General features: G+C 51.8%; 1 protein-coding gene across 13 annotated transcripts in view; it reads left to right on the top strand.

Annotated features, from left to right (window-relative positions):
• Positions 1 to 3,755: 3,755 nt before the first annotated feature.
• The window catches only part of SCN5A (sodium voltage-gated channel alpha subunit 5), a 102,512-nt gene continuing 86,501 nt past the window's right edge, over positions 3,756 to 19,766 (top strand). For all 13 annotated transcript variants that reach the window (XM_015131332.3, XM_077992187.1, XM_015131334.3 and 10 more), the window contains exon 1: positions 3,756 to 3,956. The gene's annotated coding sequence lies outside the window, so the exon portion shown is untranslated. The remainder of the gene's footprint in view (positions 3,957 to 19,766) is intronic.

Genomic DNA, 19,766 nt, shown 5'->3' with positions numbered 1-19,766 from the left:
GGAATGGATTAATAAAGTGTCATGGATGCAGAATACAGAACATTCTGCAGCTATCACAGATACAACTCAAAAGCAGGGTGTTGAGGGAGAAACATAAGGAAAAGAAGGAAATCTAGAACAATACCCATTCATATAAATAAAAAGCACATACACACCAACGGCCATTAATCATAAAAAATGTGCTCAATTTCATTAGTCATCAGGGAAATGCCCATTAAACCCAGAATATGAAACCTCTGCACACCCACTGAAGGGGATAAAATGAAAATGACAAAAGTATTAAGTGTTAAAGAATGCATACATTCACTGCTGGTGGAGTGAATATTGGTGGAACCACTATGGAAAACTGTCTGGCAACATCTGCTAAAAGTGAACAAACACTATCCTGTGACTCAGCAATTCCACTCCCAGATATGTACCTGACGGAAATGGGTACATATGTTCATCAAAATTTCTGTACTAGAATGTTCATAGGTGTGCTACTCACGAACCCCAAACTAGAAACTACCCAAATGCCCATCAGCAGTAGAATGGGTAAAGTCTTGTATATGCATACAATAGGATTCTGTACAGCAACAAGAATGAACTACAACAAGCAGCAACATGTGACTCTCGTGAGCATAAAGCTGATCAAAAGAAGCCAGATGCAAAAGAGCCTATTATACAACTCCACTTTAAATAAATATCAAAACCAGGCAAAACTAGCAAGGGGAATTTGATGTGACTGTAGTAGTTAACTCTGGGTGGGTGTAGTGGTGGTGACGGAAAGAGAGCACAAAGAGGTCTTCTGTGGTACTGATAACGTTTGGTTTCTGTGTTGTACTGGTCACACGGATGTGTTCAACAACAGAAAACCCTTTCAAGTGAACACTTAGGATTTGTGCACTTTTCCATTATGTAGGTTCAATAGAAGTAAAATATAAAAAGGAAAGCTTTGGGCTGCTAGAAGAGAAAACGCATATGCACAAACAACAATACTACCTGTTTTACAAGGATGTGCACATAAAGACCTACTTTAGCTCTTAGAGAGGTGCCTGTGTGGAGAAGGAGATGGCAGTGGAGTGATGATGGGGGAAGAAATAAAACAAAAACACAAGAGAGGAGTAACGATATGGTTAACCCAACTTTGAACCTGAGGCAAAGTAAAGGCAAACCTTGGGTGGAACTGAGGGGTGAATAAAGGAAATACTAGTTTTTAAAAACATTTATCTCTGACAGCCAATGACATGTTCCTCTTATTGCTTTAATTAAAAAGGGTTAGCCAAGCATGGTGGCTCACGCCTGTAATCCCAGCACTTTGGGAGGCTGAGGTGGGCGAACCACGAGGTCAGGAGTTTGAGACCAGCCTGGCCAACATGGTGAAACCCCGTCTCTACTAAAAATACAAAAAATTAGCTGGGCATGGTGATAAGCACCTGTAATCCCAGAGACTCAGGAGGCTGAAGCAGAAGGATTGCTTGAACCTGGGAGGTGGAGGTTGCAGTGAGCCAAGATCACGCCACTGCATTTCAGCCCCGGAGATAGTGCAAGACTCTGTCTCATACAACAAAACAAAAAATTTAAATAGGGTCTGGCAAAGAGAAGGGAGTAGCCAAGATCTTGGCAAGGGCTCTTTGTAGGAAGTGCCTGTCTCCAGACACCTGTTGCCTTTCTCTGCACTCTGAGGCCTCTCTTGGACCACAAGGTGTGCTTTTATGGATGAACTTCTACAGGGTCAGAGCTCTGGTTCCCCATCCCCTGGGCTTCTCTCCCCCTGTTTAAATTCAGGGTGCATGTAGACTTACCAGGCTCAGCCCACCTCTCCTGCTGGCAACATCCAGTTGCCCAATACTAAACAGGAGACTGAAAACTCCACTTCTGCTACGTATGGAAGGAGGAGAGGCAGGTCTCCAACCCTACCCCCAGCAGCTTCTATCCGAGCCTTGTCTCCTGCTTGACCCAATGTCAGTTTGCAAGTAGAATCTTCATTCTGAGGCCGAGAAGCCCGTGAGGGAAGTTCTTAGGGGAGGTAGGACCTTCCTGCTACTGTACTCTCCTGCCTGGTAGGTGTGACTCTGGGAAGGCGGTACCGCACGGGGGCTGAAACGTTGACATTGCCTGCACTTCCCCTTCTGGCCGATAGTGGGAGCTGCTAGCCAACCTGAGGCTCGTCAGGCGCTAAAGACTGGCAGCCGACCTGTAGTCCATCCGTCTGTACCCCAAACACCCTACTCAATTCAGGGCCGGAAAGGCCCGTGTCCTGAACTTTCCCGTAGACTGACTTTCTTACTGATCCGTTCCCGCAAGCAGAGCAGCCCCTCCGTATGTACCTAAGGTGTCCAACGAAGCCCCACACCCAGGTCGCAAACTGATACTGTCCCTCACCCACCTCGTTGCCCTCCCACCTCTCCAAGATCCCCATCATGGAGGAGCAGGTCCCAGCCTCTGGGCTCCCAAACCCAGCACCTCTGTGCCCATCCTGGCACCCATTTGGCTCTCTAAGAGCGGTTCTTGCTTCTGGGAGCCCTGAAAATGTGGCAGAAAAGTGTACCATCACTACCAATGACTGTAGTGATCTGTGGGCAAAAGCTGATGACCTGTTTTGTTTTGTTTGTGTTTTGTTTTTGTTGTTGTTGTTGTTGTTTTGAGAAGCAGCAAGATTTATTGTGAAGAGGGAAAGAACAAAGCTTCTACAGCGTGGAAGGGGACCCAAGCGGGTTGCCCTGATGGCCTGTTTTGTTTAAACAAGAAGTGTGTCCCCATAGGTCCTGGGCATGGGCGTGTGAGCAACTGTTTGTCAGCATATGTCTCCGTGTGTGTGTGCCTGTGACCATGTCTCTGAGTGAGAAACAGTTGGTGTGTGGGTATGTGACTCCAGGCACACATATACATACATATATGTGTGTATACATGTATATATGTGTGTGTGTGTTTGTGTGTGCGCGTGTGGGTGTCTCTGTGTTGGTTGCCTGCTTCCTTCTGGGTCTGGGTGTGTGTTTGGTTCTGTGAGCATGTGCGTCAGTATGTTCAGGTAGTGTGTACCGTTGTGCAGATTTCTGTGGCATCACTAAGTGTGTCTCCAGGAAAGTGTGGTTCGAGTGAGTGTGTGTGTCTCTGTGTCAGTGTGTCAGTGGATGTGTGTCTAAGTCATGTGGGTGTCTAAGTTTGTCAGAGTGTCTTCCTCAGTGTCAGTGTGTGTCAATGATGTGTCTGTCTGGGTCTGTGTGGGTGTGTGGGGGTGTGTATCTGTCTCAGGGTGCATGTGTGTGTCTGTGTCAGTGCAGGTATGCCTATGGCAGCGTGTGTCTGTCTCGGCATGAGTGTCAGTATACGCCCATGTCCACGTGGGTGGGTGGGTGTCTGATGTAGCCTTTCCAAGTCAGCAAGGTTGTGTGTGTGTGTGTGTGTGTGTGTGTGTGTGTGTGTGTGTACTCCGGCGTGTGCTGGTGTATATGCCAGTGTTTGTTAATGTGTGTCTGTCCGCGTCCGCGTGGGTGGCCATCTGTGGCAAAGCGTCCCCGGGTCGGCGTGTGTGTACCCCCGCCTGTGTCTGTCTGTCCGCGGCCGCGTGGGCGGTTGTCTGTGGCTGTGCGCCCCCGGGTCAGTGTGGGAGTGTGTACCCCGGCGGGAGCCGGTGTATCCCCCACCTCCGAGCGGGCGGAGCGCCACGTGCGGAGCCTCGGGCGCGTCGCTCTGGGGCGGAGCCAGCCCGGGGCCCCAAGCCCCAGGCCGAGCCCAGGCGGGGCCCGCCCCGACCCCGCCCCCGACCCCGCCCCCAACCCGAGCCCGCGCGCCGCCTGCCCAGCCCGGGAGCCCGAACCGAGCCGCGGAGCCGAGACGGCGGCGGCGCCCGTAGGATGCGGGGATCGCTCCCCCGGGGCCACTGAGCCTGCGCCCAGTGCCCCGAGCCCCGCGCCGAGCCGAGTCCGCGCCGAGCAGCAGCCGCCCACCCCGGGGCCGGGCCGGGGGACCAGCAGGTGAGCGAGCGCCCCCGCGCCCGGCAGCCCTGGCCCGGCCGGAGCCCCCTCCGCCTGCCGCCGCCCAACTTTCCTCCCCGAGGGCCGAAGCCTCCAGCCCCAGCGTGCTCCTCCCCTGCCCGGGTCCACCCAGCCGCTCCCTCCCCGATCAGTGCCCCAGAGAAACGGAGGGGGAGAAGGGGCGCAGATCCGCCCGGCTGGAGGGGATCCCCGGGGGAGACGTCTCTAATCACCGTGCGCCCCCCTTCCCTTCTCTTTCCTTCCGGGTTTCCCGGTGCGCTGTCGAGGGCCGGGGGAGGGGGAGCTGCGGCCCCAGCTTCCCGGTCATCCCTGGCGCAGGCTCGGGGAGGGTCTGGGATTGGGACCCGGATTCCGGAGGCCGGAGACCCCAAGGTCAGAGCGGCGACTGGGCGCGCAGTGAATGTGGTTTCAGAGAGCGGGAGCTGCGGGGGCTGACTGAGCAGGGCTGGATATGGGGGAGGAAGCCACGCACCCCCTTTCTCTGGGCCCAGGGGGAACCGTCCGCTGGGGCTGTCCTCTCTGTGGGACGAGATCTCTGCGCGCTTAGACCACGTAGAGATCTCGGTGCCCTTTGACGCCCTAAAGGGGCCACATCTCCTCTATCTGATCTCTGTGCTTCTCGAAGGGGTAGAGATCTCTGTGCGCTGAGATTGGAGAGAGTTCTCTGCCCCCCTCTCTCTGAGCCGGACAGATCCACGCACCCTGATGGGAGGTGGCTCTTGACCTCTGTGTTATTTGATCGTCTTTGGTGGCGCCCTGGAAGAAAGTAGAGGTGTCAAGCCTTGTCCGAGACGCCAAGGGCTGGTGGGGGCCAGAGGTGTGGGCACTGTTAGTGGTGGTGATGAGGATGGGGGGAAATGATGTTGGGGACAAGTCGCTGGCTGTAGGCCTGACTTGCAAACACCTGTTGGAGAGCAGCGCACAGCCAGATCAGGACGCCATGGCTAAGATAGTGCAGGACTCACTCTTGTGCTCCTTAGTGCCTTCAGCCGAGCCCCGGGCCATGGGATCTATCTCCTCTTAAGGTCCTGGGCCTATGTTCCATTCCCAGGCATCTGCTTGCCTCCTGCTGAGACCCCAGGTGTCTCTCCCAGTGAGCCTAGGCAGTATCATCCCGACAGTCACACCACGTGACCCCCACCATGCCATGGCATCCAAAGCCCTCTCCCAAGTTCCAACCATCCTTCAGGATCTAGTGGGACCCTGAGCAGCAGAGGCCCCAGCTACTGGGGGCCCAGGCCCTTGCCACTGCCCTCAACTCCATTCGGTTAGAATTGGGCAGGTGCACATGAATTGATGGTAATGAGTGAGAGGTGGAATGAGGGTGGTCAGGCTGCTGTCGCAGGAGCACGGAGAGGGTGAAGTCAGGCGACAGACAGCCAGGGTGTGGAACACAGCTTCTATGTTACAGTGTCCAACTCTGTGCTGAAAAGAGCCTCATTAAACTTTTAATCATATCATCACCACCATATTGTACAAGTGGGGATACTGAGGCCCAGAGGAGCTCAAGGACTTATTCAAAGTCATCTAGAGAATCAGTGGATTGGGGGCACCACTCAGTGTGAAGATACCTTGAGATCCTAGAACTGAGCCAGGAGGATCTGGGCAGAAGGGGAACTGGCCCTGGGGTGCCAAGAGCCAGCATTCAGCCCAATGCAGCATGGGCAGCTGCTGGGCTCTAAGGTGCTCAGCCCCCTCTCTGTGTGTTGATCAAAGCTCCCCTGGAAAAATTCTAGGATTGACTCACTTAGCATGAAGATTGGGCTCGGAGGACTGGTGGGAAGCACCAAGACAGCTGGGGATGGGGGAACAGCGGAGGCTGGTGCCCAGGCAATCCAAAGAGAAGGGAGTCCTGAGGGCAGCCAGGGACAGTGCCAAATTGCAGTCTGTGTTCTGTTCAGAGGAGGCTGGCTTCTGCTCACTCTTGGGAAGGTTATTGGAAGGGTGTGCAGTGATAGAAGTGTGTCCCCAGAGCCCACTCACAGGAGAGGTGGTTACCTTTGACTGGGATAGTCAAGAGTCTTATTCTAACAAAAATAACCTTCCACACTGGGTTTTGAAGGGTGAATAGGAGTTTTCCAGGCAAGGACAATGTAGTCTAGCTGTTAGGACCAGTGTGTACAAAAGCACAGAAATGTGAAACAGCACAATTATTAGTTGAGTGATTCGTTGGGCCCCATGGTGTGAGGAAGAGAAGAGCGGAGTTAAAGCCAAGGTCACAGTCACGGGGGCCCTTGTGAGCTCTGCTCAGGAATTGGGAATTTATCCTCAGTAATGTTACTAAAAATAGCTAACATTCACTGAGTGCTTTCTGCAGGCCAGGCATGGCACTAAGCGCTTTATAAGGTTAATCTCACTGAATCCTTGCATCAACCCTAGAGATAGGGACCATCATAATGGCCATTTTGCAGATGGTGAAACTGGGGGTCCAGAAAGGTTAAATAGTTGCATACCATCACATTTTCTAAGTAGCAGAACTTGGGTTTGAGCCCAAGTGTCAATATCTGCTGTGTACTCTACCACCTCCCCAGCTCAGACCATGGGTGCCATCTGAAGTCTTTCCATTGAAGGAGAGGTGACTGGCAGTTTACCACAGGTAATAGAACTTATGGTGTCCCATCTTCCTTCTCTGTCAAGTGACATGATGCTCTCCCATTCCCCACCTCCAATGTCTTACTAAGTGAGATGTGCTGCCCCCTGGCGCACCATGAGAAGAAGAATGGGCAAGTTAAATTTGGGTTGGCAAACTTGATGAAGAGCAAAGGAGAAGTGACAGATGTTTCATGGTTCTGATTTGAACCTGGTGTACTTCCGGGGACAGATGCTGACATCCAGAAGGTAGTTGGAGGGAAGGGCCCAGGAAGGAAGTATGTTCAGGATGGAGATCTGGGCTGGAAATGGAAACTTGGAGTCTTCAGCAGAGGTTGGTCATTGGAGACATGGCACTGAATTAGATTGCCCAGCGAGAGTACAGACCTGGGGTTCTCAATCCTGGCGACATTAGCACTTGGAAAGCTTTAAATAAAAATACCTATGCTCAGGCTCTACCCCTAGACGTGCTAATTCATTTGGCCCTGGGATGGGGCCTGGGCATCAGGAGTTTTGAAAGCACTCAGGTGATTCTAACGTGGTGTAGAGGGTAAGAAGGAAGGGGGTTGAGTCAGGAGCCCAGAAACACTCCAACCATCAAAGCAGGAGAAGTCTGCAGAGAAGGCTGAGAAGGAGCAGCCAGAGAGGTAGGAGGAAAGCCAGGAGTAGGAGGTGCTGCAGAAGACAAGGAGAGTGCCCCGCTCGGGGGGGAGGGAAAGTGCCCTGTTTCCTTCTGCTGAGAGACTTAAGGTGCATTCTCATAAGTTCATGAATAGATAGAAAAAGAATGAATAATTTAAAAAGAAGTGTCCATTAGATCGAGCCACGGTGAGGGTGCTGGTAACCTTGGTAGGAGAAACTCTACTCAGCGCCCGCAGAATGTATGCCCAGCACAGACAGGTTCTTGTTGAATGAATGAATGAGTGACTTGGTGGGAATGGAACCCAGTTTGGAGTGGGTTGAGAAGCGAGCTGGAGGTGAGGACGTGGAGACAGCATGTGTAGACAGCTCTTTCAAAGAGTTTGATGGTTGAAGAGGTAGGAGAGAGATAGAAGGGAGCTGGCGAGGGGTGGGGTCAGGGAGGGCTGTCGGGAGAGCCTTGAGTGGACACTGTAGACATGCGTGTCCATGCAGCACATCGCCATGAGGGAGGAAAGCCTTTCCCTCAGCCTCAGGTCTGTGAGTTAAGATTGTGCCAGTGAAGTGTGTAGTGGTTACTATTTGTTCATGGGGCAGTTGGGAAGGCCTGGGTAGGGGGAATAACTCTTTCTGTGAATCCCCGAGAGGGAGATTTTGATGGCAGGAACTGTGATTCCTGCTGTGGGTGATGGGCAAGAAGGGAAGGGAGCCCTTGCTCTGCAGAGAGAAGGGTGTTCCAGAAAGCCCTGTGTGGGGACAAGATGAGGTTGTCTAGGGCAGGTATCCAGGGTGATAGGATTAGGAGAAGGGAGCTGGAGGAAAAGCCCTGTGGCTAAATACATGAAGAAGGCAGAGAGAGGAAAAAGCAGGGCCAGTGGGTAGCCTGTGGACAGAGACTGGGCCCTGTGGGAAGCAGACCCACTACAGGGCTGGCCAGGGCTGCAGGGGAAGCCTGGGATGGGAGAGCCCCATGGCCTACTGCCAGCCCAGTCTGCCCTGATGCAGAGGTCTGAGGCAGAGTTCATGCCTTTGGGCCACGGAAGGTTCTAGAAGGTGGACAAGCTATAACAATTGCTCTCATGAAGTTTACATGCAAGTAGGGAGATAACATTAAACCAATCCATGCAGAAGATAATTTGAGATAGGCGCTAGTGCTATGAAGGAAATACAACAGGACAATGTGATGGAGAGACATGGGGGTGACTCTAGACTCGGTGGGCAGGGAAAGCCCCTTGAAGGAGGAGACTGAACTGAGACCTGAATAACATGAAAAGAACCAAGCCTGAGGAGATCTAGGGAAAGAATGTTACAGAGGGAACTGCAAGTGCAAAGGCCCTGAGACAGGGGCGAGCTCCGTGGGTTGGAGCAGAAGGAATGGGGTGGGGACGGAGAGGTTCTGTGCCTCTGTTTCTGACCCGCCCCTTCAGACTGCCCATTCGGCTATACACAGCTTACACCACTTGCCTCAGGCTGGCAGCGGTTCCTAGGGATGAGACTATTTTTAGACACAACTCTCCTCTCCGTGGGCCTAGAACATACCGTGTCTTTTTAAGATGATCAATATGGAATGACGCTATTTATAGAGACCCCACGTCAATTCTCGGAGCCTGGGACCCCCAGTGTGGGGAAAGTCCCAGGACCAGGCTTTGTGGAGGTAGGCATCACCCCTGGCACATCACTGGGGCCGTCTGACATCAATTCTTTAACACTTATCTTACCTTCTCCACCCTGCCTGCTGTCACCTGCCTTCCCTGAAGAACCACAGCCATGGGCTGGGGAGCTTGGTACCACAGCCTCCCCCTGCAACTTCATTTCCCCAAGGGGTACCTGGTGTGCCCCAGGCCCAACATAAAATTTAGCTGTGATTTTCGAAGCCAGAGTCTGATAGAACAGTTTCTCAACCTCTCTTGTCCATTCCTCACTCTGTTTACTATTCTGGAGGGGCAGAAAAGGACAGTGAAAATCCTTAGGACCGGCTAGGTTCGCCTCAGAGGGCCAGGGAGAGATCTGCCCAGGACAGGAAGAATGCAAGGTTGAACTTAGGGGCTGAGCTTCCCTGGTGGGAAGTCAGTGTGGCCCAGAGCAGCCAGGGGAAGCTGCCTGGAAGAGGTGGGACTGGAACCCCTCCACAGAGGATGCACAGAATTCGGAGAGGTGAGTGCTCAGATTATGTGGCTGGGCCTGTTGTCGAGAGAGAATGTCTGTGCTCTGAGGCTTCAGTTCTTTCTCTCCTCTTCAGTTTCTTCTCCTGATTAAATCTCCTAGGGTGGCAGTGGAAAGTCATGTCCCCACAGAGCTATTAGCAGAGTGGAGGGATGGAGATGCTCTCAGCGTCCGTGTGCACCCAGGAGGGTCCCTTGTCCACTCACAACCCCCTGTCATCATCACCAAGGGCTTTCCCTGGCCTCTGAACAGCCCTGGGTGGCCGAGGCTGGTGCTGGCTGCCCCATAGGCTCAAGGTCACACGGGGATGTGGGCAGAGCTCAGACAGGACCTCACCCTTGCGCTTGCCCAGGGAGCCCCCGTGGTTTCTGGGAATGGATTTTGAACAGGAGAGAGGCTTCTCCTGGCACCAGGAGAATGGTAAATGCCATTCTGGTGGGTATTGATTCCTCGAAGGCCTGTGCGAGGCAAGAGGCTGCTTTCAAAGAGAGGCAGAGCAGAGAGAGGTAATCTGGCTTCGGGCACCAAATCAGTTCTCAGGGTACTCAAGCTACATTAGCCATTCCCCTACACTCAGGCTAGGCCGGGAGGTACCCCAAATGATCTAAGATGGGGGAAAAAAATCAGACTATGGGTGGGACCAGCCCAGCCCAGCCCAATCAGTGCACCCTGCCTGGCCGTCAAAACCCCAGCCTCATCGACCTGGGCCAAGCGCAGGAAAGTGGCCCAGACAAGCCCCTCAGAGCCAAGGCGCCAGCCCTTGGTTGCCCAGCTCCGCTGCCTCTGGGCTTGCTCCTAGGAAGAACCCCAGCCCGTGTTCATTCTCTACTGAGCCCAGGGCTCCACTCAAGGGACACCAGCGGGTGTGGAGTACAAGGAGACTGAGGGCCAGAGGCTACCCACCCCAGCCTCTGTTCCTCATGTTCTGCTCATAGACGTGATCGGAAGAAGACACAGAGCTCAGGCGGCCGTTTGCAGCGACAGCCCTACCACTGTGCTGGGTTAGATGCAGCACAGACTGCCAGTTCAATAAAGCGACAGCTAGTTGCCAACAAAACTGAAAACCCAAAGAAAGCCCCCACTTGCTTGCTGAGCCCAGGTGCCTATTAGATGTCTAATTACTGAGCTTCTGTTTCAGGAAGTCTGAGGAAAAGAGAGAAAAAAATCTCTCTAAGGATCCCTTGAGGCCTACGGTCCCCAGAGATAGCTGGACTTCAGGTCCCTTCCAGTCCTCACCTTTTATGATCAAATTAAGGACATGTTCCCAGATGGGTGACTTGTATTCACAGTGCATTACACAGGGAGCTTAGCTCACACTCGCCAGCAAATAAAAAGTAAAACTCTCAAACATAGTGTTGAGCAAAAGCAGCCTGACACAAAAGAGCCCATAAGGTAGGATTCCATATGCATGAAGTGCTAGAACAGGCAAAACAAACCTAGGTGATAGAAATCAGAGCAGTTGACTGAAAGGAATAGTGGGAAACTTTCTGGGGTGAGGGGATGTTTACTGTCTTTTTGGAGTGGCACTTACACAGGTGTATGCGTTTGTCAAAACTCATCCAACTGTATACCCGAAGCATTTTCTTGTGTTTAAAGTATACCTCAGTATAAAAGAATATTAAAAAAAAAAGGTTGCACATTTGGCTATAATACATCATGGACACCTTTGTGGCATAAGTTTAGTGTATTGGTTGATTGGCTTATTTCCCTCTGGACACTAAGAGACCCTAGAGGTGGGCCTCCCAGGTTTCCATCTCCCTTAGTGCACACAGTAGGTACCCCATAAATGCCTCAGTTGCCATGGCATCAATGCACAGTTCCTCTGTGAAGCTCTTTTTCAGCTCAAGTATTGAGAAAAATGAGTTGGAAGGAATTGAGCTAGAAAGAGACTTAGAATGCTGATTGCTGTCTCAGGCACCTGTGTGCCATGAGGGTGTTTCCTGGGCCACATGTGGGCACCTTTTGGCCTGATTATGTGTACCATGTGGGTGTACACAGAGATGGTCTGGCGTCTGGGGTGAGATGCCCTTGGTGACTGAGCTGGCTCTCCAACTCTGGATCTCTGTGGTTTCAGGGTATTAGACCATCCAGGTCCCCACTCTGGAGACCCAGGGCCAGGGCAGTGCTGCCTTGGCTGACAGCGAAGTGCCACTCAGCATATTCTAGATCCCCTGTGGATGGACCTGGGCATGTGTAAAGGGACTGACAAAGAAGACTCGGGCCTGAGGGAGGGGGATGCCCTGTACCCTGTGGAGGAGGTACCTGAACGATCTGGGCCTTTTGCAGTTCCCCTGGCCTGACACTCAGACACTGATGAACAGTCGAGGGGTTGAATAAGCTGCTGCCAAGCCCCCGACCCCCATCCTTACTGTGGGGAAGGGCTCTGAAGAAAAAATCAGGGCAGCCCGCCTTTCAGGGAAGAGAGTGGCTACCCCTAGGCCAGTTTGTCCTTGGGAGGTGGGCTAAATTCAGGGCTCAGGCCGAAGGGCCCACTATTCCTCAGTTCTCACCTCTGGAGGAGGACCCTGTCTTAGGGACCCCCATTTCATTTCATCCCTGCCGGGGGAATCACTTCAGCAGAGCAACAGAGCTAAAGTGGGTAGGGTTTTCCTGTCAGCTGAATTAGCCTCGGTTTCAGCCTGGGTGTTGGAATAAATGAGATGCAAATGCATGTAAATGAGGGCATTCCCCGGCTTCAGGGTGGGTGTGTTCTCCTCCACCTCCGGGAGGGATGGGGATGATTCTGAAGGACTTAGCAAGATCGCTGGAGGCAGAGATTAAGAGTAGAGAAGGACAGGCTCCTCAGACTCCCAGCTCCCCTAGAACTGGGCTGCAGACTGGACAGGGTTAATGCCTATGCAGCCTCAAAGGAGCGGAGCCTGTGGGGAGCTGGTTAGCTGAGGCCCCGTGCAAGGACGGACCAATGTGCCTTTGATCTGGGAGCAAGGACCTGAAAGCACAGGCCACCAGCACCAGCTGGCACCCCTACCGAGCCTTTGTCCAAGCTGTTAGCCCGGGAGAGCCGAGACTGTGCAGATAATTGCCTGGGCGGGAGGGATGGTCTGAAACTTACTGTCGATCCCTCCTACTTACATCCCCCACCATCCCAACCTGTGGCTTGAGCCTCCACAACCACCCACAGCCACTGCCAGAAACCAGGATGGCCACTTTCTGGTCTGTGGAGGACAATGTTCTTTCAATTCTTCCCTACAGCCCCAGCCTCCCAGCTCCACCCCCACCCATCACTTATCTCCCCCAGAGACTAGCTTGAGGTTCAGCCCCAAAGCAGGTAGAAATCTTTTTTTTTTTTTTTTTTTTTGAGATGGAGTCTCGCTCTGTCACCCAAGCTGGAGTGCAGTGCAGTGGTGCAATCTTCGCTCACTGCAACCTCCACCTCCCGGGTTCAAGCGATTCTCCTGCCTTAGCCTCCCGAATACCTGGGATTACAGGCACCCGCCACCACGCCCGGCTAATTTTTTATATTTTTAGTAGAGAGAGGGTTTCACCATGTTGGCCAGGCTGGTCTCAAACTCCTGACCTCAGGTGATCCACCTGCCCTGGCCTCCCAAAGTGCTGGAATTACAGGCGTGAGCCACTGTGCCCGGCCTCAGGTAGAATTTTTTAAGGGCTTAGGGCCTGGTGGCTGGAACTTGATGTCAGTGCCATCCAATAGAAATATGAGTCACAAATGCAAGCCACATTTGCAATTTTAAATTTTCTAATAGCCATATTTTTAAACCAAAAAAAGTGAAATTAAACTTGAACACATTTTATTTAATCCAGTATAATACTATCAAATATTATCTGTTTAACCTGTAATCAGTATTAAAAATTATTAACGAAATAGTCAACATTCCTTATTGTACTAAGCCTGCAAAATGGGTGTGACTTTACAATAGCACAACTCAGTCCACAGTAGCACTTGGTCGCCACATGCAGTGAATGAGTAGCCACCCTGTTGTTGGATAGTGCTTGAGCTGGAGAGAAAAACTGCTAGGGAATCGGTTCTGCCAGGAAAACTGCTGACTCTTCGGGCATGGGCAGAAATCAGCTAGGTCTCCCTGGGAGCATCTGGGCTGCATAGAGGGAGAACCAGGCCCAGATGAGGCTGACAGGGCTGACTCTTAGCCTTGAAGTGGGGGTCACAGACCCCGTCCAGGCAGGTGGGCCATAGGCAAGCCATGAGCCTTTATCCAACTCTCTGCACGCAGAGGTAGGAGGCAATGTGGTGCAATGGGTAGGCTCACAGGCCTGGCTTCAGACAGACTGAGACAACTTCATCCGTCCTAGAGTCAGATTTCCCATCTGTAAAACGAGGCTAATAACCCCCATCTTCCTAGGATTGTTGCAAGGATGAAGTAAGGTGATCCACCAACAGTACTAAGTGCAGCGCAGGGCACAGAATGAGCATGTGATGCTGCTGGGGCGGTCCTTAGTCCAGTGCCTGGGATTGGAAAAACTGAGGTCTAGAAAGGGCACTGAGTCACAACAGTGTGAGTGTGTATCCAGGCAATAGGAAGGTTAATCTCACACTCCCTCATTCTTTCATTCCTTCATTCACCAGTCCCTGCTTTGGGAGACCAGGACAAAAATCCAGGGGAGAGACAGGCATGCAAGTAAACTAATCCATCCTGTGCTGAGGTAGGAATGGGAATTCAAGTGTGCCAGGAATACAGAGAGGAGGGAAAGAGCCCAGGCAGGGAGGGCTGGTGTGGGCAACAAGGAGGCCTTCTGAGGTGGATCTCTCGTAAGAATAATAATAACAGTAACCACAGTCGCAACTAAATTCATTTGGCACTTTCTGTGTGCCAAGCATGTACAAATATCAATACATTTATGTTTCACAGCAGCCCTGTGAAATAGATATTATTATTAACCCCATTTTACGAATGGAAAAACTGAGGTAGAGAAACATCAATCAATTCATCTGCCCAAAGACACAAGACAAATGCATGGCCAGGGCCCAGATTCACTCAGGTGAGCTGACTTCCAAGCACAGCCCTAACCACTTCCTTATCCCTAAGAACAGGAAATCTTCAAGAGGGTGAGTTGAGAGGCCAGAGGGGGAGGCAGAGGTGGATGCAAGGCCTGGTTCTCTGGCTCAGGGCATTTCCTCGTTGCCAATGTCAGCAAATCTGGGTGAATTTCCTTGCCAGCCACCACAGACTCTCTTTACTGATGACTCTTCCTCATCCCCCCATTATGCCTTGTTGATTTGGGATCCATCACTTTGGGAAGAAAAGTATTCTGTGTAGTCATTTTTAGGACCGTGTACATAATGGGTGCTGATTAAATGTTCACTGAATCATTCAATTAATAAAATGAGTCTGTGAGGTGTTGATGGGTTGACATGTTCTCAAGGAAGAAATGCAGTTGCCTTACAAGCAGGGCTAGAAGTTCTGATGGGCGACTCCCGGCAAGGAAGCCTGGAGTGAGCGAGGTTCCTAGCTGTCGTCTCCCCATTTGGAGGCCCGTGGATGACTGGGGTGAAGTTACAGCTTGTCAAGCTACATCTAGTCCCATTCTCCTGTCCCTGGTGTTGCCAGTCCAGGAGCACCCAGACTCATCTTTGGAGGGTTTCCAGTCAGCCAGGGTAGAGAGCAGGGGCCCTGTGCTCATTTGTGGAGTGTGATCAGAGTATGATCAGGGAGTCCTGACCTCCACCTTTGGGGAGTGAGCTCCTGTTTTGAGGGCATCCACACCCTTTTCCTGAGCCTCTTCTTTAGCACTGAGGGGCAGGCAGAAGGGGAGTGCCCTGTGGCCGGGCAAAGCTGCACTGTGTTCTGGGGTTGGTGAGACTGCAAACCCTAGGTGCTGGGTGCTCCAGCCCAAGGTCACCCCAGCTGCAGGGCAGGAGAGAGGAGCACAGAGTGGAGGAATCCCACAGAGATTTTCTAGGAAGCCTGGGAACCACTTCCACACAATGCTTTGCATAAATTTACGTGGCAAAGAATATTCTTTGCATGCTGTGTTCCAGAGGCTCCGATTCCAAGGAGACCAAAATGCCAGACGTGACTCAGGAAGTTGAAGTGTGCTTTCCTTTGGGATCAGGGAGGGGAGTGAATAGGGAGGGGCTGCAAGGAAAGGGAAGGCTCCCCAGGGTGACCAGCTACCCTGGTTTGTCCAGGACTGGGGGTGTCCCAAGGTGCAGAAATTTTACTGCCAAAATGAGGAAAGTCCCATGTAAACCGGGACAAGTAGTTCACCCCACATCCATCTCCCACCTCAAACAGTGCCTACAGCTGCACTCTACCTGCCTGGCTGTTGTGTCCATGTCATAGCAGTGGCACCATTGCTGATTGAGCACCAGCTCTGTGCCTTTGCATTCAGAAAACCCTCCTTCAGGAAAGCCAGTTGAGAAAACAGTGCAGGGGGGTCTAGTTTCTGGTGTGAACAGTTAATATTCTCCCTGTGTAGCATCTCTACCTTGATGTGAATACACGTACTACAGGGCCTGTCAGTAACCAGCAGAGGCCAGGAAGGGGCCAGAGCTGGGTGAGGGGGCACACAGGAACGAGTCAGTTTGGGTGAGTGGGCAGTCAGGAGAGGTGTCCTGGAGGAGGTGGAGTGGAGAAGAGAGCAGGAGGTGACTCTGGCGTCACTCAGGGCACACAGAATGTTGGAGAATGTCTAAATCTAGGAGCAGGGGGCTGCATGTGTGGGATAGAAGGATAGAGGGAGGCACTGCCATGGTCCAAGCAGGGGCAAGGAGGCCTGTCCCAGGGCAGTGATGTTGGGTGAGGGTTGGAAGCTTGTGGCCAGTGCCAGAAGAAAGGATGCCAGGAGGAGCCAGTCTGGAAAGGAAGATTCACAGTCTGCTCCCATCTTGTGCTCTCAGGAACCTTCAGGATGCAGGGAGGGATGCATCCAGTTCCAGAAGCTGATGAACCTGGGGCAGGATGGAGTTGGGGGTGGAGCTCTAGAGTGAAGCCCAAAGGACAGGAAAGCCTGGCCCGGGAAGAGTGCATAGCCGGATGGAGCAGTCCCAGCCTGATGAGCTGCGGTAGGGCTGGTGCAGATGGCCAAGCTGATGCATATGGAGCAGCTGTCCTGGGGGGTGGAGAATCATGAGGTGCTGGCATCTAGGGGATGAGCGACTGTGGTCTTACAATCAAGCCAGGTCCAGCTTCCCCAAACGCTGGGGCTATGTGAGACCAAGACCAGGGGCCCCTGCTTACCTATTTTCCCCTGCAACCTTCCACAGCCAGGGGATGGGTTCTGAAATCTGCAGGCCTGACCTCCTAGGCCTGAGAGGTGTGGCTGAACCTGAGCACAGAGCATCCTCAGACCACCCCTGAGCCCTCTTCACCCTGGCAGCACCGGAAACCCTGCAGCCAGGACTCAGCCAGGCTTGGCCACAGCAGGGCGTGGGCCCTGAGTTGCTAAAGGAAGGGCAGGGCTGGAGCCAGGTGCAGGTGGCTGGAGAACAAGGGAGAAAGCAGATCCCACCCACCCACCAGGAGCTGCCTGGGGGCCCCAGAGACAAAGGACACTCTTGGTAGGTTTACTTTGGAACATGAGGCTGCCCAGCTGCTACAGCAGAGAGCTTCATCTGGAATCTGGTTTCAGCAGCTCCCCTGGACAGACTATACCCCTCCCAGGCCAGGGCCCCGAGGGGGTGGATGCTCTGCTGGAGGCCAGCCGGGATAGGATCTTCCTTAGGACCTAGGGCTTCTTCACCAGGCCTTGGATGGAGAAGATTGGAGAGGTTATGGAAGTGCTTGGACATAGGACATCTGCCTCTCTGGTCTTCGTCCATCCCACAGGGCTACTGCAAGACTCAGAACGGAATTTCTCAGGTCCAAGGGTGGGGCAGACTGGGGTCCCAATCCACACCCGGAAATGACACAAAGTCCAGGTAAGTCAGAGCCAGAGGCCAGGGTAGTGGCTGAAACCACTCACGATAAAGAGCGTTATAGAATCCCAGAAAGGACTTGGAGGCTCGCCTCATCCTTCTTTACAGATGAGAAGCTAAGGTGCAGAGGAGGGGACCCCACGGTCAGCATCTGAGCAAGGACCAAGCCAGGGTCTTAACCTTCCTCTACCAGTTGAATGAAGCCTATCTCAGAAGCACATATTTTGAGACAAAAGAAAACACATAGGATTTAAAAGGAAACCACCTATATTGAAATACAGCTCTCAGAACACAGAAACCAATTTTTGATAGATAGTATATGTCTTTATTCATGTTTTAAATATTGAGATCTAGCAGCAAATCTAAGTGCTGTAATTTTGAAGTCGTGATGAGTATTAATGTTATTTGAGAGGCCAGCAGCAACTGTAACACGACAGGGAAATATCTGCAGTTTCTTTTGGTCACAATTTCTGCTTTGTTGCCTACATTCACAACTGAAGGAAATGGTCAATTTGAATGAGAGGTTAATGAGAAGGAGATGTGATTTCTCCCCTAAATCTCTCCACCACCCCTTCACGGAGTCTGTTAAGAAGGGCCCCCTGAACTATTAATACATAGACAGGCAAAACTAATCTATGCCATTAGCGGCGAGGAGAGTGGTTCCCTGGGCAAAGGAGGGTGTTTAGTGACTGGAGGGCAGCCTAAGTCTGAGAGACTGGGAGCATTTTATCTCTTTTTCTGGGTGCTGGTTACCAGGTGTGTTCCGTTTGTGGAAATTCATCCATCTGTACACTTATGTGCACGTAACTGCGTGAATCCTTTGTTTAATACAAATTAAAAACACACCTTTACTGGAACAGACGTATGTGCAGGTGTCAGCTTGCACCCGCACAGGCGCACTCCCTCTCTCTCTCACACACAAACCCTTGCCAGTGTGTACCAGTGAGCCTCTGCAGATCCATGGGCGTGCATGTGTCCCCACAACCCTTGCAGGCATATGGACACAGATGGATACAGTGAGACAGAGAACACTATTTTTAGGAAGTCAGTCTAAGCAAAAGAGGTGGCTTCCCAATTTATGGAACTGATTGCTCATAGCGGGGAGGGTTGCCCTGTAAGAAGCTGCTGTCATCCAGACTTTTTTTTTTTATTTTTAAAATAAAAAGACGAATGAGTTTTATTGTTTCTGTAAAAATAATGCAAGCTCATTTTAAAGAATTCAAGTAGTGAAGACAAGTATAAAGAAAATAGTTTAAAATTAACCCAAATTTCCACAAGCTAAGAAAAAGAAGTCCTCACTCACATGCGTTGATGAGTGTTACGGATGTCTGTCTGTTCACGCAAAGATGGAAGGGAGACAGGGAAATGCTTTTATAGAGTGGAAACCTACTCCCTCACTTGCTATTTTTAACAAAGATGTTCCTTTAACTTTACTTGAATGAAACAAGAAAAAGACATAGAGTGGCTCTTCACGTGCAAGTCCTGGGACCTCTGTCCTGCCTCCCTTCACAAATTTCAATCCACACTTCCCCAGGGACCAGAGGCGCCCTTGTGAGGTCTGAGTGTGTTGTGTTCGCTCACCGTTTACCTGTCTCTTGGCCAGGTGCCTGCTTCACAGCAATCCAGGGCTCAGGGCTGCGGCCCCAAAGTCCAGGCCCTTTGGCGGCCATGTGCAGGGGTTGCTACGGCAGCAGCTCGTTGGGGTCATCAGTGACGTGTTTTGCAGGAGTAAGATCAAGGCAAAGCTGACCCTCGCGAGGGAAAAGGATTTTGTTCTGGCAGAGATGTCCAACAGGTGTCCACCGTGCCCTCTTGAACTGGTGCCCACCATTCCCTGGTTTGATGTGGTCATTAGCGATGCAGCCTGCCGGCTTGGTGTCACGGTCAGGAGCTGTTCTGACCACATCCTGTTTTGGTGGGGCAGTTGGGGCTGCATTCTTTTGCCTCGGTGTCATAGGCAGAGTGTGTTCACACCAGGTTCTGGATTGTTTGAGGCCACCAGGGGCCACATTCTCCCGGTTTGGCGTCACATGCATGTGCCGGCTGGATGTCCTCGCTGATGAGTGGTCACCGTTTTCCAGTTCTGCTGTCACTTGGGATCAGCATTCATTTGTTCTCATTTGGAAGGAGGGGAGCAAGGAGCAGTGTGAGGAGCCAGAGATACTCCATCAGCTCTTCCCTTTTTTTTTTTTTTTGCAATATGATTCAATTTATTGCTAGAATTTTATTTGGTTATTACAAAATCTGTAAGCATGTATGTATTTTTAAAAGGGATGGGGGAGATGGAAGGCAGAGTTACCTGAAGTTCAAGTTACCTAAAGTGCCAGGCTAATTTTAACCTTTCCAAGGAAGGGAAATAGCTCAGATGGGCAAGGGAGGCATTGCCCATTTTTTGAGCCAGATTGTTTCAGAAGGTTTCTGCACCCTGGGGATTTCCTTGGGAGCCTCTCCGCAGGGGCTCCACCACAGCTGTGTACACCAGGGTGCCAACATCTGGATGACAACTCCAAGCTGAGAAATGTCTCAGGTGATGACAGCTAAGA

Source organism: Macaca mulatta, chromosome 2 (genome assembly GCF_049350105.2).
Source record: "Macaca mulatta isolate MMU2019108-1 chromosome 2, T2T-MMU8v2.0, whole genome shotgun sequence".
In the NCBI taxonomy this organism is placed as follows: domain Eukaryota; kingdom Metazoa; phylum Chordata; class Mammalia; order Primates; family Cercopithecidae; genus Macaca; species Macaca mulatta.
This window is presented reverse-complemented; position numbering and strand designations above follow the sequence as displayed.